Source organism: Pyrgilauda ruficollis, unplaced genomic scaffold, assembly GCF_017590135.1.
Source record: "Pyrgilauda ruficollis isolate IOZ18807 unplaced genomic scaffold, ASM1759013v1 scaffold141, whole genome shotgun sequence".
NCBI lineage: Eukaryota > Metazoa > Chordata > Aves > Passeriformes > Passeridae > Pyrgilauda > Pyrgilauda ruficollis.
This window is the reverse complement of record NW_024512655.1, coordinates 99,245-125,215: the sequence shown is the minus strand read 5'-3', so window position 1 is coordinate 125,215 and position 25,971 is coordinate 99,245. Positions and strand designations below refer to the sequence as shown.

At 46.1% G+C, this 25,971-nt stretch overlaps 1 protein-coding gene and 1 long non-coding RNA gene across 7 annotated transcripts in view; one reads left to right on the top strand and one right to left on the bottom strand.

Moving 5' to 3' along the window:
* Positions 1-25,971, bottom strand: part of CASZ1 (castor zinc finger 1) — a 193,737-nt gene that overhangs the window by 167,556 nt on the left and 210 nt on the right. Inside the window, exon 1 of one of the 5 annotated variants that reach the window (XM_041460304.1) lies at positions 25,789-25,919. The exons of the other annotated variants lie outside the window; for them this stretch is intronic. The gene's annotated coding sequence lies outside the window, so the exon portion shown is untranslated. Of the gene's footprint in view, positions 1-25,788; positions 25,920-25,971 lie in introns of those variants that run through there. 5 annotated transcript variants of the gene reach the window in all.
* Positions 22,508-25,971, top strand: part of LOC121349655 — a 9,015-nt gene continuing 5,551 nt past the window's right edge. For both annotated transcript variants that reach the window (XR_005954576.1, XR_005954574.1), the window contains exon 1: positions 22,508-25,467. This is a non-coding gene — a long non-coding RNA (uncharacterized LOC121349655). The remainder of the gene's footprint in view (positions 25,468-25,971) is intronic.

Genomic DNA, 25,971 nt, shown 5'->3' with positions numbered 1-25,971 from the left:
GAGGCCGTAATGAAAATTTGAGCCATATTTTATGATCCGCTGCAGGAGAAAGGGCCACATCAGCAGGACTAGCCTTGGCTTCCAGCATCATTTCTGTGTGCATTCACCTGCTCCCTGGCCACATTCCCCTCCATGCACCCAAGGCTGCTGACAGGGGCAGGCCCTCCAGGATAAACTTCCACCCTTTCCTCCAACTTCAAACAGATGCCGCTGGATCTGCAGTTGAAGAAGTACATGAGGGGGTAAGGGAATTTCCTACAGATTGCAAAGGGCCCTGACCCCATGGCCCTAGGGAGCCTCCAGACCATCCCTCATATTCTCAGCTCTCAAGTCCTATGACCCTCTACCAGGTCCACGGGGATGTGATGATCATGTAGCCAGATATGAAGAATTACTTAAATCCTTCATAGTAATTCCATAATCCCTGGCACTGTCTCTCAGTCAAGCTGGGCTTTATGCTCCTCTTCTCCCAAACACGAGGGCAGTCACTAATGGGGAAAGAAGAGGGATTCCCCCAGAACTGCCTGAGTCAAGAACCTGCTGTGCTGCACTGCAGCCCTTCATTGACAGTAAAGACCAAAGAAGAACATTTGGGCTCCCTGTTTCATGAGCAGCCACACAGCTCAAATGAGGGATCACAGCAAGCTCAGTACTATCCAGTTCCAGACACTGAACATTAGCAAGCACAGGAGCATACTCCATAGCATCACTCCAGCAAAACACTCATCTCTGCTCCCTCCTGTGCACTATCATCTGGGTCTCAGTCCTACAGATACATTCAGGCTTTGGAATGGTTTGAAAACAAGAATCTGAAATCCCAACTTCGTTGAGCACCACTGGAAAAACAAGAAGAGAAACACTGCAGAAACCTAAAACACATCCTCATATCTACCATAAAAATCTATGTTGAGCCACTAGGACTGTACTCCTCCATATCTAGTTCCAGGTTAAGCTCAAACAAACCCAGCTACTTCCCTTTTTTTCCTTTTGGGCACAAATACTACAAATAATCCCAAATCTATTCATTTCATTATAGAATGTATTAATTTAGGAGCCATGCTGACCTTGCTTGCCCAAGTGGGGAGTGGCAAGGAGAGGCAATCATGTCTCAGTGCCACCTACACATTGGTGCTATGTGTTTTTCAATCCACACTGTAAATCCTACAGCACTCCAGAGCACCTTGATCTATCCTTGCAGCACACAACTAGCAGGCTTGTTGGTTTTGCACATGCACATGGATGCAGCCAGGGCTGAAGGAAGGCAAAAGCCTTGGTCATGTTCCCGGAACCCTTCTCCATCTCAGATTCCCAGCAGCAGGTTCCCTGTCCTCCTTTTAAAGGCTGGAGCATATTTCATTGCCTGAAGCTGCCGCATCTGCAGGGAGCCGGAGGTAACAAAACCGTCTTTGATTTGGCCAGGGGAAAAATATCAGAAGTGAAAGGCCAGAGTGAGGAATTTATAACAGCAGCTAAGGCAGCAAAAATACAAGTGCCTGACCAGAAGCTGCCCTCCTTCTCAGCACATCACGTTGTTTAGCTTCCCACGTGTCTTGAAGGGGCAGGATATTGCAGAGAGCCTAGCCAGAAACCACCAATTTCCTACACACATGAGCGTACTGACACCCTCACTAGACCCCTGCACAGCATCAACCTGAGGCATAAGCTGCAATTCCAGGAAACCTCTGCTCACCCAGAGGTGCAGGTGGGAATCTTGTACAATGTTATTGCTCAAGACATTACTTAAAAAATGATGTAGCACCACCGTGCAGGTATAGTGATGTTAATTTACCTGCCGAGATAGAAATGCCCTCTGTCCTGGATGGACAGACTGAATCCCCACAAACAGCAGCAGCAAGAGCAACAGCTGAATATTCCCACCTTTCCTTTCTCATGGAAACTTGGACATCAACCACCCTTATTTAAAAAACGGAACACAATAATCAAATTAATTGCTGTTTGCACTACATAAATGAGGTGACAGACTTGCAAGATGTGGGACTTAAGGACTGTCAATCCAGAGAACACGGATAAGCAGCTTCATGCTTTAAACTTACACTGGAAAGGAGACTGAAATCCCAAGCAGAACTGGGAAAACACTGCCTGTCATCTCTGAAGACCTGTGTCAGCAGCACACAGAGCCATCCTCCTTTTTTAATCCAGCTGCCAGCACAGCAGTGATACAGATACCTGCCTGCGAGAGCTCGGGAAAAGCGTGCAGGGCTGTAACGCGGCTGCTGCAGTCACTGCTAACTTGCCCCAGATTTGAACTGGTGACCCTTACTAATATCATCCAGTCCCTTGATATCCTCAGGGAGCAATCAGCACGTTTTATTAACCCAGCCAATTTTGGAAGTGCATAGGCAGTATTCTAGTTACTTGTTACAATTACGCATTACGGGTCCATTTCACCCACATGCCCGTGCTCGAGTGATGTGCAGCAGAGCTTTCTGCTGTCACACCGGGGGCACAAGGAGCCCAGGGCTGAGCCAGCCCCGTGTTCTTGGACCACAGAACAAACGATATTCCAGCCCAATAGAAAACCCCAGAGATCCCCACAAACAAATCCATTTTTTAAAATTACATGTTTCCACCTATTGGTCCCTGGACTGAACTAATTGCTTTTGCTAGTTCTAAAAGCCAGAGCTGTTTCACTGAAAAAAAATTAGCAAGTGCATGGGAACTCAGATACATCCTCAGATTTCTGACATAAAATTCCCATATATGCAGATGTAGTTGTTGCCCAGTCAAAATTCCAGCTTCACTGCATGGCATGCCACAGGGAATTCTTCGCTCCACAGTGAAGGTGAGAAAACAAGGAGTTAAAGTAACCAGACCAAACTCAAACAGCAATTTAGTCAAAGCTACAAGATTTCTGTCCGTGCTCTAATCACTGGGTTATCCTCTTCTTTGCTAAATAAACTTCTCAGTCTAAGGGGAAAGTGCTATTTCCACTTAATGACTAGTGTTTTGTGAGGGGGATTAATTTATAATTTTTTGTTAAAGATGACACCCTACAACAGGGAAGCTGCTTAGCCGGGGATCAATCCAAGACCAGCTTCGGTTACTATTTGGTTCAGAGAAAGACTCACTGAAAGAATGACCAGCAAGAAAAGAAACCTCCCGAAATAGCAAGACCAGACCCATGAGTTCAGATGCCCCGTGAAGTAGTAGAGAGTCCAGCTCCAGACCTGCCTGCTCTGCTGTACAGGCTGGACAGTCATTTACAGCCCAGAACAAACTGCTTACAGACAAAATAAATGTACACAGTATGTACAGTTACAAAATCTGAAAAGAAAACATCTGTTAAAAAATAGAGCAACTAAGAAGAAATTAATATAGAGGGAATTTTTCAGGGATGATAAGTGGAGGAAAAAAGTGCATGTCTTTTTAGCAACCAGTACTTACCTGGATCAGGAAGCAACTGTAAGTTCTGGGCGCAGTTTCTGGGAAAATGAGTTCTCACCATTGAGCAGAAACGCAATGGGAAGCACGAAAGCCCTACTTCTTTCCAGGCAAAAGTAGTTTAGTCCTACCATCTGCTGGGACAATTTTAGGTGGGACTCCTTTCCCCAAGTCTGAGTGAACCACTTTTTACTTTGATGAAGCTCAGCTCAGTTTCAAAGAAATCAAAGCTGAAGGTGACCATTGCTAATTTTTTTATCATCATTTTATGAGCATGTTAACCTTCATTCACAAATGCTCTACAGAGTAGATTTCCTTCTATTCTTTTTTTCATCCTTGATTAACACTATTTCAAAACCACAGATTTCTAAAAAGGCGTATAGGAAGACACCTCATACAAACTTGTAATGGTTTAATACAGAGCTACTTCTTTTCTACAAAATCCAAATAAAAATAAGGTTGTTGCCAATTAATTTGAACTGAGCCAAAAAAGCTGTTTCAGTGCAGACTATCAGTTTAACTACCACACCTCAAATTAAACAGGTATAAATGTTTTATACATAAAAGGCTCTAGATTATAGAACCAGAACAGAATTTCTATCTTCTCCTCCTTTCCACCACTTATGCTCCAAATTTCCTTTGGGAATTGATGTGTTGGACAGTGTGAAAAAAGTGTTTCACATGTGCATGTGGAGGTCACTTTGCTCTCAGGTCTGCAACATGAACTTTGGAAAACCTGTTTAAAGTAAGTGCTTTCTCCTCCTGTTCATTGTTTATTGGATATTTCCCTTTCAAGATTTTTATTCATAAAGATCCTATTTTGTTTTTCTAAACCTCAGATTTTATAGAGAAAACACTCTGCCCTAAATCATCTCCAGGCAAAGGAAAGCTGCTTACGATGTTCCCACTTATTGCACACACATAACTCTACGTGGAGATTCTTAATCTTCACCCACCCAAGATTAAGGCAACACAAATTATGAAATCGATACCGATACACAGAGCAACATCTATTACAGTTTCAATGTTTTTGTTATATTTTTTCTAAACTATTAAAGCAGTATGATTTTAATGTGGTTGTTGTTGTTTATGCAATACAAATTCTCTGTTGTTTGATGCTGTGGGTACTTATGCAAATGCCCCATTTTCTTCATAGAAATCTTTCCTTTGACACCTCATGTGAGTGAAGAAAATATTTGAGTGTTTGCAAGATAAGGATCCATTTATATTTAAGGCTCCATTACTGATCAGGAGGCAAACAGCATCCTTATGGTGGATATAAATTATAGTTATACTAATTTTAAAGACCCTTACTCTCTGTTCTAGTGATAGAGCAGAAGAGCTTTCAAATAAAGGAGATTCTTCTCTCACAGCAGTTTCAGTTCCTTTCTTTCATTAATCAAAAGCTATCCTATAGATAAATATATTTTCTCTCCATATGCATGTCTGAATACCTCTTTGAGGTTTAACTCTCCTGCACCTGATTCAAACACAACAAATCAAAAATCATTTTGCCACCAACTGCAACAGGCATTTCCAGAAGTTACATCACACAAGTCACGCAATTAAACTTTAATGAAAACATAAAAACAAAAACACCAAGCAGCCCCTAGTGCTTGCTTTGTCTTTGACACAATCTATCATAAAAAGGCAGGACATTAAAATGGAAGATCCTCTGGCTAAAGCTGTGCCGTAAACAATTTTTTCCTAATGAATTCCACCTCTTTACTCCATTGAATCAGCAGAGCCAGATGGAATTTCTCTCCTCTCTCCCTTTTCCGTGAAAAGCATGGACTGCTGATAAAACTAGTACCCCATGAAGATGGCTTCCCCGCGGTGAGATCCTGCTGCCAGGAGCTGTGCCCTGTGGGGTACAGCACCTTCCCTGCCACAGCCGCTGCGCTGAGCCAGCCCTCGAAACCAGCAGCGCCCGGTGCTGAAACAGGAGAGCTCACAGAGCTCCTGCAGGCACGAGGAGCAGAGGAGGTGACTCGAAACGTTCACACACATTTGCCATATAAAACCTGAGTGTCCCAAGTGTCTCAGTACCCGCAGCTTGGGAAGGCTTCAGGACAGCTCTAATGTCAAACTCCTCTCCACAATGGGTGCCTGAATCTCGACATGCTGCTCCTCTCTTTCAACCTCACCCTCTGCTCATGTATTTCCACACCTGTAAATGATATCCCTTTAAAATAAAACCTTTTATTTAGCATCTGCTCAGATCACATCATCTGATGAAAGGTAACCGGGGTTTCCACAAGGACAAAGGTACAGAAATGGGCTGTCATTTCCAAAATATAGTTAGGAAAGGCAAAAAGGAAGCAGCAGAAGTGTCACAGTTGGACCATAAAAGCCATTAAGGCCCTGAACTAGGGAGTTCCACTGGCTGCAGCTCATTCACGGCTGCCGAAACAGGACTTTGCACAGTGAGGAGTAAATTCAAGCTTACACAAAGTAGGACAAGCCCAGCTTTCCTGTGTCTCTTACAGGGTTTTTCCTGTTAGGATTTTTCTATCTTCTAGAGTGTGTAACAAAACAAATCTAAAATCAGGATGAATTTTACAACATTTCAGGTAAGAATTTACCTGCCACCACGTATTTTTCCCACTGTAACTCTTTTGAACAGTGAGAAAATCAGTTTGTTTAAGGGTTTGGTTTTCTTGAACTATCCCCCCTAGACCACTATATCAGGACTCTAAATACTGCAGAGAAAGCACAAAATAAATTAAAAGTCAGCAAAATGCTAAAGAAAAAAATGTATTGGAAAAGTGTCTTAGATCATATTTTTGTCTTGAAGAATTTTTCCCCTGTTTGTATAACAAAGAAGAGTTTGGTCTAATCAGTAACATTACTCTTTCCCTTACTTGCCAAAAGGGATTTCAGTTTTGAACAATTTCCTTAATATATTTACATTATTTTCAGTGAAATCTACATTTGGATAGGGTTTGGCTTTTTTTCAGGTCACTGTATTGTATTACAAAATCAAACATCTGTCTATAAGAAGGGAATATTTTCTTATATTTACAAAGCACCTTTCCTCCCCAGGTGTTCACAATCAGGTGAGGTCAGTGCCATGAAAGTGCAGCCAGCACTGGCAAAGTCTCACTTTGTATGGATTTGCCACTATCCAGAGCAGGGAAAGAGTGCTGTCCTTTTCCAGTACTTCTCAAACATGTACAAATCAACCATGAATGTACTGGGGTTTCTCTTCTACCTATTACATTACATCCTCCAGCTCTGAGTGTGCCACAGATGAAAAAGGGGCAACACATCTGGCAAAGGTGTAGCAGGTGTTGTAGCAGCACAGCACCAAGCAAGGCTCTTCTGTAGTGTAAATGAAGACTTCATTTCAGCACAAAATTTCATCTATTTAAAATGAGCAGAGAAGAAGAGATCCCAGCAAACAGGAGCTGGGCTGGGCTATGAAACCTGGGATTAGACATCTGGAAAACCACCTGAGAAAGAAGACTTGGGAAGGCAGTGGGGGATTGCATTCCTTATCCTTCCTGTCTGGTACACAGTTCCAGCCATCTCAGCACGCCCACTACACATCCTCCAAACTCAGGTGTCCAACAGACGTGTAGAGACACAACCTTCTTGCTGATGACAAGAAGGAAGGGAGACACAAGGAGGAACTGGGAGAACAGGACAAATGAAACGAGGCAGACAAAGACCAAAGGCAGGTGACAGGTGCAGCGGTACCAAAAGCAGAGGTGACAAACTGGAATCCACAAAATATTTTGAAGTACTGCAGGAAACAGCTCGAACCAGAGAGCAAACCTGGGAGCTTGAACTGTGACTGCAGGTGTGTGGAAAATTCCCCAGCTAGGTAGTACTGGCTTGGTCATACCAAACAAGACAGACTCTCTCAGGGTCTGAAGGCAGGCACAGAATGATTCTACTGCCTCAAGGGCAGTTTTAAACACAGCTCTCTAGGTTAGAAAGAGCTTCCTGTTTGCTGTCTGGAGCTTTCCAGTTTTCTTAAGGATGAGCAGTTAAGAGTCCAAAACACTGGTCTGATAGCAAAACAGAAAAAGAGAGAAAGCTTGTAGGCCTGGGGGTTCCCACGACTGCCTGAGCCGAGCAGTTCTTCCTGCCTGGAGCCAGGAAGAGTTGCCCTGGGAGATCAAACCTGCCCTGCAAAGTCCCAAATCCAAGTCATGCAAATTCCAATCTTCCTCCAAGCACTGATACCAGCACAGGGACTCTGACTTCATCAGATGCATGAAGGAAATGTAAAAAGGAGGAGGGGCCTTACTGCCTACACACATACACACCCCACCTCAGGCAATAGAGGGGGTGTAAATAATGGAGCAAGTTCAGCAGCCAACAGCACTCAGGGTCGAGTTAGTAATCCCCTTTTTCCATTTCCGTTTGCTATTTGATGTAATTATAGTTTTTGATTGAAATCCACCCGGAGTGTAACCCCTCTGCTTAATGCACTGTTTAAATCCTTGGGTACACAACCAAGCTGCTCCCCAGACTTGCCTGGAATAGGAAACCATTTCAATGCTAAAAGTAAGTCTTTGCTTTCTTTGGTAACGCCCTCAGTCTTGGCTCAGCCTCTGCTACACCCACCAAAGAAGCAGGGCAGGGAGTTTAAGAGGTCTGCCTGATACCACCCATGGCTGGTGACTGTGCTGTTAAGCTGAACCTGCAACAGGGTTAAACTTTTGAAAGCTTTCTTTAATGTACAGACACTAGAAGAAGTGGCACAGCTGAACAAAGGACCTGGAGCCTGGCCTCAACTTTCCCAGCAGATTTGCTGCTATCCAGACCATAAATAGTAACAAGTCAAAGCCCCATCCAGCCATCGCATGGGGTAAACAGTGGCTTCTCTCCTGAAAGGCCTCCTGAGGATAAAATTAACAGACGATATTCATAGTCCAAGGGAGGGCTGGGAGATCTACCTCTCTGCAAAATCAGATCACTGGAGCAGGTTTTTCTTCTCCAGTTCACTCAGTACTACTTGGCCAAGAATGCAGGGCAGCAGCTGGACCAGGCAGCCAGACACCAAACCTGAGCAGTGTGACTGGGCTAGCTGCAGAACCACTAACTCTGCTGGAGAGAAGCTGCCTAGGAACAAGCAGTGTTTGAGTGGCCATGAGCCTGCTGGATAGCAGAGGGAAAAGGGTTCTCTGAGGGCTTCATACCCAAATCAGTAAAAAGCCTGATGTGGGTTGGAGAGGTACATAATACAATACATAGACTTGCTTCAAACAACCATCTCAGGACAATGGACAAATGTACAATTTCACTCAAGATTAGGAAAAATATCTTAGTTCTCCCATACAGGAGAAACTCAGCATGGCTCCCTTCAACACTAGTATTGTGTGAGGACTGAGGTATATGCAAGGTAAATGTGACTATAAAACAGTAACTCAAAGCCTTCCCCAGCAGGGGAATGGAACCTCTGGGATTTGAAAAAAGGGATGTTACAACTCCTGTTCCACATCTTCCTTTGCACAAGGAGAATGAAGGCCTCAAAGTTACCCCATGAGATTTTCAGACCTGTTGCAGAAACTCAGTATAAGTCTAAGAAAGCTGCTGTGTTTGGATGCTTCTACACCCTGAGACACCCTCCTCAGGAGATATATGGTCAGCTCAGTGCAGGACCTTTGGAACCAAAAAAGGCTCTTTGGACCTTATTCTGTGTGGCTCAACCTTTATAGCATCCATTTATGTCAAGGCCAAGAGCTGGCAAAAGTGTGATGAGAACAGCACTGTTATAAACAACTTTACAAAGGTGAAAGGGACCAGATAATCAGCCCATCCCTTTCTATTCCATGCCACAGAGGAGTTCTGGGTGAAGGAGGAGGTCACTGAACAGTCTCTTGGGCTGTTAGGCACCTTCTCTGGCAGCACGGTGACTCAGAGGGAAGCAGAGCCAGGCAGGGCCAGGCAGCCAGACGGGCTGGGCTGTGACAGGGACACAGAGACAGCCAGGCAAGAGAGAGGCACAGGTACAGGCAGCATGGCAAGTGTGGGTCCCCTGGGCCAGAAGGCAAAACCTGCCCTTGGCTTTCATGCTCCTGGGAACCATCTGTCACTGACAGTACCTGGTAATCAGATGAGCCCCAGCTGCTGCACCTCCTTCACCAGAGACAGGAACCTCATGGCCAGCACAGGGCAGGGCACACCATGTCCACTGAACCTCCGTGCCCTGTTCTGCCCTTTCCTGATGCTTATGGCAGCTGAAGCTGCTCACCAGCACAAACCAGCTTCTCATCAGCTCTTCCCACTCTGCTCCAGCCCTTCCACTCAATGGGCACAGGCAGTCAGATTTTTTCTCTCTCTCCTCATCAGATATCTCTGTCTCTCTGAAATATTCAGATGATTTGGTTTTGTTCTCTTCTCTCCCACACCAAATCCTCCCCCTGCTTGTGGAAGCAGTGGATTTCACCCAGGCACAGAAGGCTAATTTACACCCTTCAGGGTTTAAAATAGCAGTGGTGTAAATGAAAAGTCCAATTTCTTCAAATTTGCATTGTAAAACCATCCTTCAACTTCCTTGAAATAAATTTTACTATTTTATTAGTGCAAACAAAATGGTAATAAAACACTAATACAGCGCCTTGTATCCAGGGGAAGAGCTAAAATTAACATAGACCGAGCAGTGTTTGCTATTACATTCAATTACCTTTTTACTTGAGATTTACATTCTCATCCCCTTAATCTCCATAGTGGTGGCTTTGAAATCATTCCCCACAGTCCTTTCTGTGCTTGGAATGGACGGAGCAGAAAAGCTGCTCACTTGCCACTGCCACTCCTGCTGCCAGCACCCCAGTACCATCCTCTTCCCCTGAGACCCCTGGGCAAGTTTCCCCGGAACATCTCTGAGGAGAAAGTACAGCAAGTGTGTTCACCTGCCTTTCTTAGTCTCACTCGGGCCCTAATTTCTAAACTCCAGACAAATAGACTAGCACCAAAAATACAGCCTGTGTTCTACAGCCGCCTTCAATCTGGCTCTGGAACCTGTTCCTTAATTCTCAGCTACAAGCCGTGTTTCAGGCAAGTTTTATTATCTCCACTGTACAGATAACTAAGGCAAAGACTGAGGACCAAAGTCAGAATGCAGCTGCTCTTGGTGTAAGACTGGAATAGCCTATTTTGTAGTGGAAGTATTCCAGCTTTCACTGGGCTCACTAAATTCAGATTCTGCTCTCGAGTTAACTGGGATTGTGTCCTGCAGCCCAGGCTTAGAGGTAAAGTCAGGAAAAGAGCAGGTCCAGGGCTGTCTGATGAAACTCAGAGGGAACCTGCACTGGAAAGAAAGGCCCATATTCCTACTAATACAATTCAGGGAATCCATTTCCCCAGCATCAGGGCAAGTTTTTAATTGACAGCATCTCTTGATGCTTTAACATAGCAGGCATGGCAGTGATTTGGCCATTATCAAAAGAATAGAAAAGATTTCCACAGGACACTGCAGGAAAGTCCCACATCAGTCCAGCTCCAGAGAGAGACTTTCATTCTTGGCTCCTCTTTCTTCCTTTTTTGTATACTGGAAGTTGGACACCTCCCCACTTTAAGCCATGTCAAAATATTTATAATCTTTCTTTGGAGAGCATGGCCAGCATCTGCAATACAGGTGATATCCACAACTTTACTCACTCATTTTGACACAATGCTTTGTGATATCCAAATGAGACAACAGAGATTAACTGAGCATTGTGTAACATATTTCTAAGCTCGGCAAGAAAGGACTGAACAGCCTTTCATCCCAGTCTCCTTGCTACCCAGCCATTCCAGCATTACCAGACCACTACAGCACTGCACAGTCAACAGCTGAGAAGTACAGGGCAATTTGGGAAGGTACCAGGCAGCCTCCTAAGGAGGAGCACCTCCTGAGAGAAACAGATCCCTTGAGTGTCACCCCAGCTCAGGCCAGCTGTAACACATGTGGACTGCCAGGTGCCTGACAGAGAGAGCTGTCATCACCTGTTTGGATGGAAAAACACTTCTATGTGCTCCAACCAAGTTCCAAGAGTGCTGCCTGGCCCTGATCATACTATACTGTGCCACCAATGAACTGGCTGTAATGGCCCTGCTGAACCCAACCCCACCAGAATCCATTTTGTCCCACACAGCAGCAGATTACTCTAATTTCCAGTGCCCCTTGGGCAGCTATCTCACAACTCCCAATTCTTCTTTTTGAAAAATAACACTGCGAGATGATTAATTAAGAGATTTTGTGCCAACCTGAAAAAAGGGTGGTCTGTGATGCAGCACTTGGTGGTACCCAGGGGTCCCCTAGGCAGTATCCCTAACAGCTGCCCTCATGCTTCTCTTCGTTTTCTCCTCAATGAAACCCTCTGGTTTCTGCATTTTAATCAGGATTTGTCTGCCTAGCCCCTAAACCGCTCATCTGTCTCTCCTCCTGAGAAGCATGGTCCTTCATGCTTTCCCTCTAGCCATCTTGATCTTCATGGCTGGAGGAGAAGGATCATGCAAAGCATGAATAAATGACAGATAATGATAGATAAATGATAGAACAACTGACAAATCCTCCTCATCCAAATAACAAATGTGACCCTAGGAAACCTTTCATCTGTCCACCTTCTAGAAGGCAGTACACAAAAGCCCTTGTGAATAAAATTATCACAAGACATCAAGCAATACAAAAGACCCCAAACAACAAAGAGTAGGAAAAAGAAACCTGCTCAAGAGCACAGGGCTAAGGTTGGTTTCAACTGGTCTTCTGTCCCTTTCTGTTCTCTTTCCCCTGCTCCCCTGAACAAAGGAAGTTTGTTGTCAGGTTCAAACATTTCCTGGGCCTTGTCCGAGTTCCACCTTGTTTTCTTTTTCTCTTTTCCCCACCCTGTACAAATAAAGCAAAAACCAACTGGCACCACCTGTGATGAAAGGACAACTAAATGCAGAATTTTATCTTTTCTTTCTTTTCTCCCTCCTCCTTTTTCCCTTTTTCTTGGCCAGAAGTTTTGGGCAAAGGACAAAAGGTATTGTTGGGTAAGCATAATTCCAGGGGCTGAGTCACTAAAGCGCTGGCTGCTGCTGGGGTACAGTAAGCCAAGCCACTGCTTCACTAAATGCAACAAAAAATACCAGCAGCACCACTGCAAGCTCTGCCAGCCCAAAGCACAAGGGACAACAGAAGATTCACATAGCACGAAGCGGTGCAAAGAAATTAAATAAAATGCTGGCACAAATATCCTCACCTAAGACATCTTAGGAGGAAGGACTGCCACACCACAGAGACTGGGCTCTTCCCTGAGAACAGTAAAGGCTGTGAAGGTCACAGCAAAAAGTTACAGCCTTTACTTATGGTAAGGGAAGGCTCAGATGCCTCCTTTAGTATTTCATCCAGGCCTACTTTTTTTGGTTTCACAACCCAGGTCAGACCCACAGCTGGTCAGTCTTGTAAGTGGCCTCTTTCCCCACCACTGCAAGCTCTAGAGGCAGGGAGCTCCCATTGCTCCTGTGGCCCCAAGCACAACAGAAGGGGCACGGGGCTTCCAGACACCCCCACGATGCAGAAAATTATCAACCCATTTCTGGCTGCAAATTAAACGATGCCCCAAGCGGGTACTTGCCCAGATCATGTTCTAAAGCACACTGCAGACCCTTGGAACCACACGGTGCATTTGGGGGAGCTGGAGCACTGGCTGTTTGTTTATTTTATGATGCACTTTGGTCTCTCTCAGTTGCACTGTTATCCTACACCTGTTTGCTCCTTTTCTCCAGGCTGATAACAGGCAGCACATTGTGCAGTGGTGGCCTGGCATGGCTCCTTTGTGTTTAATGAGACATATGTATTTAGTTCCAGACTATCAATAGTCAGGGAGAGGGAAGAGGCAGAAAATTTCCCTCAAAAGACATAATCAGTTCAGCGTGATGTGAGCAAGGTCTTGAAATGGACAGAAAGGCAACAAATGCCTTTGTTGAACAACTCTCACAAGGGCAAATCCTGCCATCCTGCTTGCCCAGAGCAGCACATCTCCTTTGGAAACCCACACTCACACAGGGTACTACATTGCTGCTCAGTTTCCTTAAGGCAGACACAGGCCTGGCCTTTTGCAACAGTTCTGGCATCTCTTCATGGCAGACCCCATGACACACGGAGGCGGCTGAGAACAAGGGATCATGCTTTTCCAGGAACAGGGAATCCAGATTTTCTGGTTTATAAATTTTCCCATCTGGATCTGTTTTGTTGTTCGTAGGGTAGATCACCAGAGATAAGGAGAGAAAAGTAAAGAAATATCATAGCAGTGACAGCCCTGATGGGTGAAATGAATTTCTTGCACGTCATAATCTCCTGTTTGGGCAGAAATTTGAATGCATTTTCCAGCAGCAGCACAGATAAACTGGCATCTCCCCTGGGGAATGTTTCAGTTTCTGCAGCTGCCTACAGGTTCTGTGACGCAGGAATGGAGGAGCTTGGACATGTCCACTCTCAGGACTAACTCCATAAGGACATGGCAACTTCTCTGTCACTTGCATGGCAAAAATTAAAACCATCTCAGACTTCTTCACATGAAGCCCCTTAGAAGAACCTATAGATGAGCAGGTTTTTATTACCTGAATGCAAGACTGTGTTGGGGAAGTCCTACACAAGCTTCCAAGTGGCATAGGAAAGAATGATTAGGTCATCTTCACATAATAGAACCAGTAGCTTCACCACTCTGGCACAGGGCCCGTCAGAGCCTGTTTTCTGGGGAAGAATCCCCCAGGATTGCAGCCAGATGGTGTTGGGAACAGATCTCCCAAGCGCTACCAAGTCGTACCCCTGCTCTCAGGTAAGACCAGGCCCTACGGAACCTATCAGGCCCTCTCTTCCCACCTCTGCAGCCTTGTCCCAGGGCTCCGAACTGGCTTCCAATGCCAACAGCTGTCTAGGTAAAGAAAGGCACCTGCAGACTAGAGCAGATATGGGTCTGGAGCCCAAAGATTCCCATAGGCATTCTGAAGAGTGGAACCACGGGGCCAGGAGCCGTGATGCTCGGCATGTTTGTCCTCCCCCGCCACCTCTACGCCTGGCTGCTGAATTTACACACAGCAAGGACAACTCGGTAAAGCCAGCCCAGTGCTGTCAGCTGGAGCTCTGCACACTAAGCTCCTGGTTAAATGTTTTCATCAAAACCAGAGCGAGAAAGTGCAGAGCAAACACCACCAATTAGTGGCTGGGATGAATCGTTCCTGCCAGCATATCTGGTGAGAGGGGCATGAGTCACCTTAACCCTTCAGGAGCCAGAGGCAGAGCCAGCACAACTCCACAGTGGAGATGAGGAAGACAGGAGAGGAAACCTCTCCTGATCTTTTATTTGCAACCCCTCATTTTCATTTATTTGTAGAGAGCTCAATTCAGGAGAGAACACTTGCTGTGTTTGGAACCACACTATCCCAACAACCTCTGCCATCACCACTCTGCTCCAGCGAAGATGGACACGAGCTGGTTCAGAGCCAGGCAGCACCCCAGGGCAGAGGCTGCCCGGTGCATGTTGAGGAGCTTTGCAGCTGGTCATCCCTCAAGCCATCTCTACCTTCCAAGCCCATTGCAGGTAACAGAAAATATCACCTCACTTTTGCTGAAGACCAAGGTGTCAGTGAGAGTAACATGAAAATACTTTGATGTCTCATTCCAAGGAAAAATGCTTCCCCATTAGAAACATGAGGAAATGTAGTCAGCAGTAAGAGGACACGTGGGCTCAGGTGCATATGTCCCTCTTTCTCTACACTTCTATAAACTGTCCAATTTCTGAACATGTAAGAGGTAGCCAAAGTTAACTGTGTGACTGGGTTAAATTCTCTTTCAATATAAATAGCATGCTGCTGTTTGTGGCAGGATTCAGTGCCTCAAATATAAGCCAAAAGTTCAGCTATCTAGGAGTATCCAATGTTGCAACACTACAGGTGTTCAGAGAGACCAGTCAGTCACTTCTGCAGCAACAAACCCTGAAGTCAGAGCTCTCCTTTTACTCTCAGTCACTCAAGCAAATACCCACTGACTCACCTCAGCAAGGACTGAGGAGACACTGCAGGAAGAGCGCCCCTGTGTATGGACCAAATCCTGCCCACCTAGACAGCATCCAGCAGAGATGGCACTACTGCTCCGGGTGGTGTTTTGCAAACACTCTGCAAGGGAATCTACCTTGGACCAAGCTCCCCGTCTCAAGGTGAGGGACAGAAAAGGCACAGGGCAGTGACCTGCAGCTATGGAGATCAAGAAGCATTCACCCAAGGCAAGGAAGCAAAATGCCAGGGAAGGATAAATTAACACCATGGTTTATACTGGGGAGGTTCCTTTCAGTCTGGAGCTGCGTGGGATGCAGCCTGTGATCTGGCCCTCCACAGTTCCATGCGTCTAAAGCAGGGGCCCCCAAATGTGAATTTTGAGCATAGCAGGACTACTGGAGCAGACAGTTTCAGATCCTGCTGAGCCAGCTTGTGGCTGTATTCAAAATTGAGTAAATTTACAGCTGTAAGCTGGGAGTTTATACAACCCGTAACTTGTTAGGGATGGCTGACCAAGCCAGAACGATTGCTCCCCAGCCAACAGAGATCCTATTGGTTAGCCCTCAGAGTGCCTGGCAGGTTTTATTATTTTTCTTTCTCTTTTGCTTTTGTTTAGGTTGAGGGGGGTGGGGGGGGGGGGGAAAGGAAATATCTATTTTTGTTCCTTTACTCACCAAACACAAATTAAAATTAAATCACATGTTCAATCCACTACAGATTCCTCAGTGTATCAGCTGGGGATTGCGGAATGCCCAGTGACCATCTCCTTGGATGAGGCTGCTGTATTTTTCTCACTCTATGCAGAGTCTTGAACTGCTCCACAGAATTCAATGTATTATCACCAGAGGTCACAAGGCTACTCTTATGCTGCCCCTTTTGCGTGGACTCTTCCCTCCCACAGATGCTGCTCTGTTCCAACCTGGGCTGCAACACAACGTGGTCTGAGTTGTCTGAGTTTAGTGCAGCAAATATGGTGCCCTGAGAAAATGTTCCTTCCATCTCCTTTACTAGGACAAACAGCTGGAGCAGTACCAGACCTGAAGTGATCTGAACCTGGATTCACACACAGGAATACAAGGAGCTGCCAAATAATGGGAAAGCAGCAGGCAGAGAGCGTGAGCAGGACTCCAGGAGCCCTCTGATGGGAACAAAACCAGCATCATCCACTGTGCCTGCAAGTGTGAAAGATATCCAGCCCGAGGGAAGCACGGGACTTGCCTGCATGAACTGCCTTAACCTAAGATCCTCTAGTTTCATTACAGCATGATCCTGGTCCCAGTTATTGTCTGAAAGGCATTTCTAGCAGGAAGTCCAAACACGATCGGACTGCAACAAGGCTGGATGAAGGGCTAGGGGGTTCTCCTGGGACTTGCTATTCTTTGTGACCACAGATAAGACAAGGACAGTCACACCAGCTTCCACAGGACACGCATTCATGAGCATGAGGTGCCCGAGAATGGTGAGAGGGACATATACCTACCTTGGTGGTAACACAGCTTCAAGCACACCATTCACTGTCCTGGCAGGATGCAGCTTTTCTAGGACATGGCTAAGGAGCATAAGTAGGTCTCTCCTTTACCCTCTGCTCCATCCTGAATACGTAACAGCCCAGAACACCAATAGTTTACATGAGTTAAAGAGCCAGCTGAGGCTTTAGGGACTCAGGCAGGATGAAATACTCTTTAGGACACAGCCACCAAGTAAGAAAATTAGGTAAATGGGGATCTTTGGTGAAGTCTTAAACAGGAGACTGGAAAAGGGGAAATTTCCTCTCTCCCTGTTCTGTGAGCAGGGATCACACTACCTACTGCTGCTCCCACAGTTTAAAATACTTAAGTCCTCCAAGGTGCAGCTTAATTTTCTTTTTTAAAAAAGAAAAGTGTCAGTCTAATTAGATAAATCCTCCAAGCACGTGGCCCAGAGTTCGTCATGGAAATTAACCTCCTTGAAAGATCACAGTGACTGAAATAAGAAACTGTGTGTTTTGGCATAGTGCAGTGAAATGGGAGATGCAGGCTGCATTTCATACACCTTCCCTTTCATAAACCTGCCGCATTTCTTATCTGCCCTACTGGCCCTGAGCTCGGCAGCAAGACTTTATCTCCGAATGCCTGTTTGCAAATCGCTGCTGAGAGGTTACAATAACCCCTGGGAGAGATTCTGCTGGCTCACTAGTGTGAAAGGACACTGCTCCCCTCTGTAAAGTCGGACCAGCCTGAGGCATTGGCGGAGGGAGGGACACCTCACCAGCAGCCCTCTGGAGAGGATGTTCTGCAGACACAGCTCCCATGGGGAGGCAGCCAGGCTGGGAGCTGCTTGCCAGCCTCCCAACTGCTCTGCCAGCCTCATCATGCTCCACACAGGCAAGTGTGGTTCTGTGCAGCCCTCACTCTTCCTGGCATGGGGATGGGCTGAGTGGGGCAGCAGGGAGATACCTCGAGGCCACAGGCTGTGATCACATCGCTCAGTTTGCATTTATGCCAGGTACATTCACGTATTCTTATTTAGAAAGCTTTGCCTGTCCACACTGGGAAAGGTGTAGGGCTGGCAGTTCATACTGCTTAGGAATAAAATGTCCCAGTACCTTTGCTATTGGAAGCAGAAGCAAAACCAGGAAAGAAATGAACTGGCTCATAAGTGGAAGTCAACTGCCACCCCCACCTTCAAATACAAGCAGGGGTCAGAACCAGGCTATCTTGTACTTTTGGGACGCATTTTCCAGTCGACTATTCTCCAAGTCCAGCAGTCAAACGCATGCTTGGGTCACACTCTTAGCAACAGACCATCAAGGGACTCTCTCTCTCTTAAGTTTTCCAGTTCCCACTCTTCTTTCAAAGGACAGCATCCAAAACAAAAAACTCCCTGAAAAACCTGTAGAGTTCATCTGCCTTGTTCCTTCCCAAGTCTGATGGATGATGGTATGTGTGACACTGTGCTGCCCTCCCAGCACTGAGACCAACCTTGCCAGCTGACTTCACACACAAAAGGATCAGGAGCAGCCTCAGAGACCAACTCTGAGGTGACTTGTTGAATTGTCATTGAAATGACAAGCCCTATGGCTTAGAATCTGGGAGCTGTTTCCAATGTTGTTTCAAAACAGCATCACTGGTGGCAGAACAAAAATAGGATACCTTCTGGAGAGAAAACTGCCCCAAAATGCCATGGCAGGCAAGGAGCCAAAGGCCCCCAAAGGCCCCCAAGAACTGACAGTTCTGCTGTGCCTTTTCCTGCAGCAGTTATTACGCACGAGGCCTGGGCACTGTGTGGCTCTGGAGCTAACCCTGTGAGCACAGACTCCTCTGTCTCCGGGCCCTGTTCTAGACCAGCTCAATCACGCGTGAAAGGTATTAGCTGACACCTCATCCACAGAGGGAGTTAGAGGGGGTGCAGGCAGATCCCTCTGTACAAGAAATGGAGCTCCTTGCTACAATTCATTAGCTGTCTCAGGAAAGAGTTCAAAAGACAGATGATGCACAAAAACGGCATTCAAGTTTCCTCCTGCTCCCTCCAGATCAGGGCTTAGGCATGCTGGAAGGACACAACTGGAGAAACCAGGAAAAATTCAGGCCTAATACAGTTCCTTAGCAGTTCTCTGTCAAGTACAGGCAAGCTCCAGAGCTCCATTACTAATAACTTAATACCTAATAATATTACAATAACTGAATACCTAATAATATTACCAATGTAATTCTTTAACTTGATGCCAAGCACCTGGACCCAGAAAAATCAGCACTTAGCAAGACTTCCACCTCACTGCATTTGGCTTCTGCCAACTGATCAAAACTCAGCATCCACACCTCCTTCCCACCTGCTCCAAGGTATCTGGAATAATTTTTTTAAAAGGTAAAGCTCCTACTTCAGCCAGAAGCTAAGGGCTGAACCAGAGAGACAACACAGACTGCAGGAGGGATAAAAAATATTCAAGTGCTATTCCACTCCCCTTCTTTAGGCTTTGGATGCATTAGGCAAATTCCCAGTTACAGCAATCCCTTCTGCCTGCAACTGGAGTTGAGATAAGAGACCAGAAAGAAGGGACAGTGGGCATCACTGAAAGCTCAGCATCTTCCATTACACATCAGCATGGTAAAAAGGGCGATGCCAACCCTGAAATGTTTTTTTCCAAAAGGAACACACACACCCTTTAGAATGGGTATGGTGAAATATGCCTGAAGAGAGAAGGACTCAGCAACACCAGCAGGTTCCTGACTCCTTATCATCAAAGCAAGAAGCTCAGCCTCTGAATTAATTTCATCAATGTCCTCTTTCTTCCTTCTCCAAGGGCTCATATCCCCGAACGCGACTGCAAACACACTGCCGAGGAGGTCGTGCGATATCTGAATCCACATTCAAAGACATCTCCATGTTTTGCTGTCAGCCTGAAGTTTGAATAAGGGAGCCCACCAGAAAGAGTGAATGAACGCTGGCAGCTGCCAGCAGAGCGGAGCCGAGCCTGTGCTTTAAGCCACCTAGTGTCCGAGCCGCGCAGGGAGCCGCTTCAGGAAACAGGCGAACGGGAGTTGAGACATCCAACCTGACCGACGCGGAAAGCAGCAAAGGACAGGGTGCACGGACTGACAAGCGACCCCGAGCCGAGGAAGCAGGCGGCAAAGCGGGGCCCGGCAAAGCGGGGCCCGGCAAAGCGGGGCCCGGCAAAGGCAGCACCCGCCTGGGCCGCGGCCCCCCTGCTCGGCCGGGGCTGACAGCCTGGCCGCCGGCTCCTCTCGAGCTCATCTCCGCCAGAGAACGGCATCACTACAGGCCAGCATTTCAGCTCAAGGTCCAGCTGGGTTGCTCGTGTGCAAACCTGCGAGATCTCTGGGACGCAAACTTGGAGACAACTTGCCCCAGCACAGGCCTGTGGAACGAGCCCAGAGCGTCCCAGAGGCAGAGCCCTGCTCAGCTGGGCCCCCTCCCCTGAAAACCACTTCCATCCACAGCTCCTCTCCTGCTCCCACAGTAGCCCCCTCCTCCTCACTCTCTTTCTCTGTGTCCTCGAGACTCCTCTCACCTTGAGGAGTGTTAGGATTACCCAGCATTTACACTCAATGCTCCTCTTTATTCCTTAAGACTTATTAAGAATGATAATGAGCTCCAAAGCAGTGACACGTCTCTCTCTCCCCCTCTGTCGCGCTCTCTCTCTCTCTCTCTCTACGTGCCTTTTCCGTCAAAGGCACACAGGACAAATCCGACCAAAAAAAAAAAAAAAAACCCACCAAAAAAAACCCTGACAATATGGATCAAGGACACATGAGGATTTATATTCTACAAATCCAGCCTTTTTGGTTTTAATTTTTTCTCCTCAAATTCCATTCCTTTCCTCTTCTTACTCATGTTCCCCCCTCCTCTACCTCAAACCTCTCAGACTTTGAATGAAAAAGAAGAAGAAGAAAAGAAAGCTGCTTGCCTGGAAAACCTCGTTAATGTGGAGCTCTTAAACGGTTGATTAATTTTAGCAAAATTTATGATGCACCCTTGCTTTTCTTTGAAGCTGCGGTGTTATATACCAAAAGCAAGTTAACTTTGAGATATCTGTGCAAGCCAACTGCCCCCTATTTCTTAGATACCCTATTTAGGTACAACAAATGTACGGGAGAGAAACGCTACACCAGAGCATGGAAACAGTCACCCTGTCGGATGTTCAAAGTGGTTAGATTCAAATCCCTTTAGCACAGCCTGATAATCACAACCTGAAAACTTCCAACTTCTAGCTATTTAACTTTCCATAAAGATTTTTTAAAAAATCACTAGTGAGTCCTTCAAAAACAAAAGGAAAGAGGGAAACATAAACACAAATTCCAAGAGAAGTCTCTCCAAGTTACATCTGCACACACCACAGAAACGCCAGCCTCTCGGCTGCACTGGAAACATCAGGTTCTCCCGAAGCCACCTTTAAACCAGCTACGTTTCACCAGAGTGAAAAACTGAGCCCAAGGAAACATCATAATACTGATCTGTACATATCCCGAACTATACCTCAGTATTTCAGTCATCTCCTCAGCTTCCTCCTATCCAGTACTTGCTTTTATTCTTTGTCTCCCTCTTCTAGACTCTGTTTTTCTGATACAGACATCAGAAGGTTAAGGGCTCAATTATCAAGTCTGTTGAATCCTCAGCTTCACGTTACTTAGGAGGTTCTCTGCTGCTCTTTGGAACTACAATGCAAAATCTCCTTCCTTCTCGGCTTTTCTTTTTCCTACTTGTAACGTCTATTTCCGACATACCGCCGTGTGTGAACCCACAAATCTATTTGGGATAAATGGACAGAAACCCTGAATTGGTTTGGGAGACAGAAACATTAATAAAAATAACCAACCTTAAGAGTGCCTAGCCAGACTAAACCTGAAGCAATCTTGAAACCTAAAGTAACATCCACATGGAATTTACAAAATGTGATTCGAGTGGTTCTAATTAGCCCCAGTCTGTGGAAATTTGGAAGGAAGCGGCTCTTTGATTAATGTTACAAACCAGAAAGGAAACATATTTTAAAAGTTAAAGTAGCAGCATTGTGGAATACAGAATCATTACCAGCATGCATTTATGATACCTGCCTCAATCAGATGGCTTGGGGTTTTGTTTTTAGGGTTTTTTTTTCCTTTTTACTTTAAGAAAAAAAGGAAGACAGGATGCGAGTAAAAGCCTTTGTTTATGGAAGTGTGTGGCGCTTTTATCTCCCAAGGAATTTATATAGCTGGACTGTGTATAAATCCTTCTGAAAATGAAATTAGCAAAAACAAAACGGGGGTGAAGTTGCTGGGGGGGAGTGTTGGGAGGGGGCAACCATCACCTCAGTAAATCATAGTGGATAACCAGCCTCTGGCTTGGACAGATAGCAAATTCAGCTTTAATAGGAAGAAACACAGTTGGAAAGGAAAAGAACAAGATTCATACCTGCAGCAAACTCCTTGCAAAAATGGGGGGCTATTTTTAATAAGCTTTTGAAAGTTACTGTGCAAGTTTGCTTGGGCTTGAAAAGAAAAAGGAAATAAGGTTTTTTTTCCAGCTAGCTTGATTGTTTTGGGTGGAGCTCAAGCATGTGTGTATATATGCTGTATATAAAAATGAATTACTAATTCTTTCCTGGAAACTGTTTGAATTACAATCTGCAAGATACGAAAACACACCTTTATTTTAACACTGATTTTAATACAGATAGAATTGGAGGGAGGGGGGAAAAGCGAGGGAAACATTTTTATCCCAGTACACAGCAAAACCCTTAAGCAAGAAGAACATCCCGCCACATGCACCCAGAGACACTTTGCTCAGCTGTACAACACCAACTTAACTCCAGCTTTCAGTGGCTTTTCCCTGTACAAAGGCTTCGCTCTGACAATGTCATGTGTGTGGAAAGCTGACACTTAGATCTTTTAAAAAGAAATGAAGAAAAATAAGCTGTTGACTTCTTGGTTAAAGTATTTTCTTGTTCTAACTCATGTTCTTATGTCACTGGGCTAAAAAAAAAAGAGAGAGAAGGAGAGAGAGATATGACTTTCCTTGAATGATCTGTTTAACCTAAGCCAGAGGAAAAAAAAAGAAGTCATTAATTACTTATGTGAGCTATTGCTTCTGAAAGACAATAAACCTGCCTGGTCGCCATGGATATGACATATTTGCTCTGAAAACAACACAATAATTAGCAAAGGGGAAAGATACAAGGAGAATATGCAAACTCCTGAGTTTAAAGCCATAGTGTTTCCTTTTTTTCCCCCTCCTCTTTTTACTTGTCAGAGTAAATTCTGTTTGCAATTCAAATCAAACAAATAAACAGAATACTTACAAAAAATTTTAAATGATCTCCTGCACATCAAATCACACACACAAACACACACACAGAGAGGAAAAAAAAAAAAAAAAGGAAAAAAAAGGAAACAATTTACAAGGAAAAAATATTTAAGTCTAGTATGGACAGATCATAAATCACTTGATGTTTTCCGTATATGTGTATGTATGCATATATATATATCTATATCTATATATGTGAAATATAAATGTATATACACACACAATTATATATGAGTAATAAGAGTTACATACCCTATTTCCTCTAGGATTATTATTTTTAGGATCTGTATACAAGTACACCAAGAGGAAAAACATCTCTCATTTAGGGAGTGGAAACATTTTGAAGATACACTAAAAGAAAGTACAACAAGGGGTTCTTTTACTGTGTCAAACATGCATTATGTTGGTAGTATATTTTTTGCAAATCTTTGAACTTTTCTCTAAAAGATGAGCAAAAAACCCACAACTGGTGTATACTGTGCATCAGCCTAAGCAACACACCGGCTTACCAGGACTTCTCAAATTTTAAGCATAAAAAAAAATTTCTCACCTCAATTACTTTAGTTCTAAAAGTGATATCACACTGAATCACATGTAATAATGCAATGGATAAGTTAAGAAATAATGAAAACTGAGTTATATGCAGAGAGACTTCTTTGAAATAATTTATAAACGTTGCAGGGAAAATGTTTTTTAGATTGCTCTCTCATTAAGATGAGACAAAGACTATTAAAACCTTCTCTAATGCAGTAGCTTTCTGGATTCTGACCTTCCACATTTAGAAACCAAGTAATAAAAACACCCTAACAAGCACTTTATCTTTGGAGATATTTGACTTTGAACTTATTTTAACTTTAAAAAGACTTGGAAGGTATAAAAATAACAATATAGTTGCCACAAGTTTCTGTTGTTGTTGTGTTGACAAAGCTAAAAAAAAAACCTTTAGAACAAAATAAGCAGATTAAGGAAACATCCCCCTAATTTAACTGTCTCTTTTTCTGTTGGTGTTTTTTTTTTTTTTTTTTTTAAACAATAGTTTTTAGCTGGACGCTTTGATCTTGAAAGGGTTCTGCTATCTTGTGTGATGAGGGGGGAAAAATGATCTGTTTTAAATGATGATGCAAAAAAAAGGATCAAAGCCCTGACTTTCTGTTAGCCATAATAAGTTCTGTCTTGCTCAAAGCTTCAACTTCAGGCTTTAATATATAAAATATACAGGAGCCCAGTAAAAGCACTGAAAAGGTACAAAGTCTGAAAACAAAAGGGGACGCTGCTCCTTTAAACGTTTTAGTGCATATGGAGTTTGATTTCTGAAAGAGATCAGTTTAACATCTCCATAGAAACCAGCAACAGATTATCATCAACAGAATAAATAACTAGTCTAATAAATTAAACAGGAGGCATAAGATCTGGAAACTTGATTACTGAAGTTCAACAATATTCTCCCATAAACTCTTCCAAGCCACCTTTAGGGTAGCTAACAAGGTGGCAGCGACACACAGATAAAAGGTAGATGGGAAGCAGGCAGGACTGCTGAAATGAGAAGTCCGAAACCTTCGCAAGAAATTATACCACCCTGACAGTCAGCAAATCAATAGAGGAAATAAATTCATCAATGAAGTTTTGGGAGAGACAGGGGCTACTACTACTGCTCTTCCAGGGAGCGAGCTGCCAGGACCCGCTGTGCAGTGCAGCGCGGACAGGAGGGGGCACACACAAGGTGGACGTGCAGCTCCTGGCAAGTTTCACCTTTCCGACCCCAAAGAGCAGGAGGGCTCGAGCCCATCGATCCGACCTGCCGTGATTCGGAGCGGCCTCGGGCCGCAGCCCACCCCTCAAAGTTTGCCGCACAAGTTGCCCGCCGGCGAGCGGCAGCGCCGGTCCCGCGCCCGCCCGAGCCCCTTGACAGCTCGCTCGCCGCTGCGGGCCGCCTCTGCCCTGCGCCCCGGCCGCCCCTCGCTGCTCCTCTGCTCCCCGGCACTGCTGCTCCGCGGCCGGCGGCGCTCGGGGCCCCAGCACGCCGCCGCTCCTCGCCTTCCCCGTCCGCGCCCCGCGCCCCCCCACCGGCCCGGCTAATGAGTGACGGCTCGGACACCTGTTCCCCGTCCCCCGAGCCGCCAGCGCGGGCAGCCGCTCCCCCGGGAGTCCCGGCCCGTGCCCCCCACCCGCTGCCACCCCGGTCGTTCGTCCCCCCGCCCGCCACTACCCCGCCGCGCACGGGGGAAAGAAAGGGGGAAAGGGGAAGGAGGCGGAAGGGGGAAACTTCCTGGCTCCGGATGGCAAATCAGCTGCACATTCTGCAAATACCACCGGGTAAAAATAACCTGCTGCTTCGCCCGGGGGGCCGGGCACCGGCTGCCCCGACCCGCGCTCCCGGCCGCCGCGGCCCCTGCCCACCGCGACCCCGCCGGGGGGCTGCGGCCGTGCCGCTGCGGGCGCCGGGAGAAGCGCTGCCGACCCCGGCCCGGCCACTTTGCAGAAAGTTCCCCGGCACGGCTCGCCCCGCCGCACCCGGCCCTGTCCGCGGAGCGCTCCAGCTGCCGCTCGCCCAACTTTGCTGCCGCCTTTCCCGTCCCACCCCTCAGTGCCTCGCCGGGACCCCCGGGTGGTGCGGCGCGGCGGGGCTGCGGTTACCTGCCCTCGGCGCGGAGCGGGAGCACGTGTTCCCCCGTCCCCTGCCCGGGCTCCTGCCAAAGTCTTGGAAATTGACGGGCGCCGCCGCGGCCGCGGCTCCGCCGCCGAGCGGGCACGGCGCTACCCCGCCGCCGCCGGCCCCCCACGGCACCTCCCTCCTCCGGCGGGGCCGGGCGGCCGCCG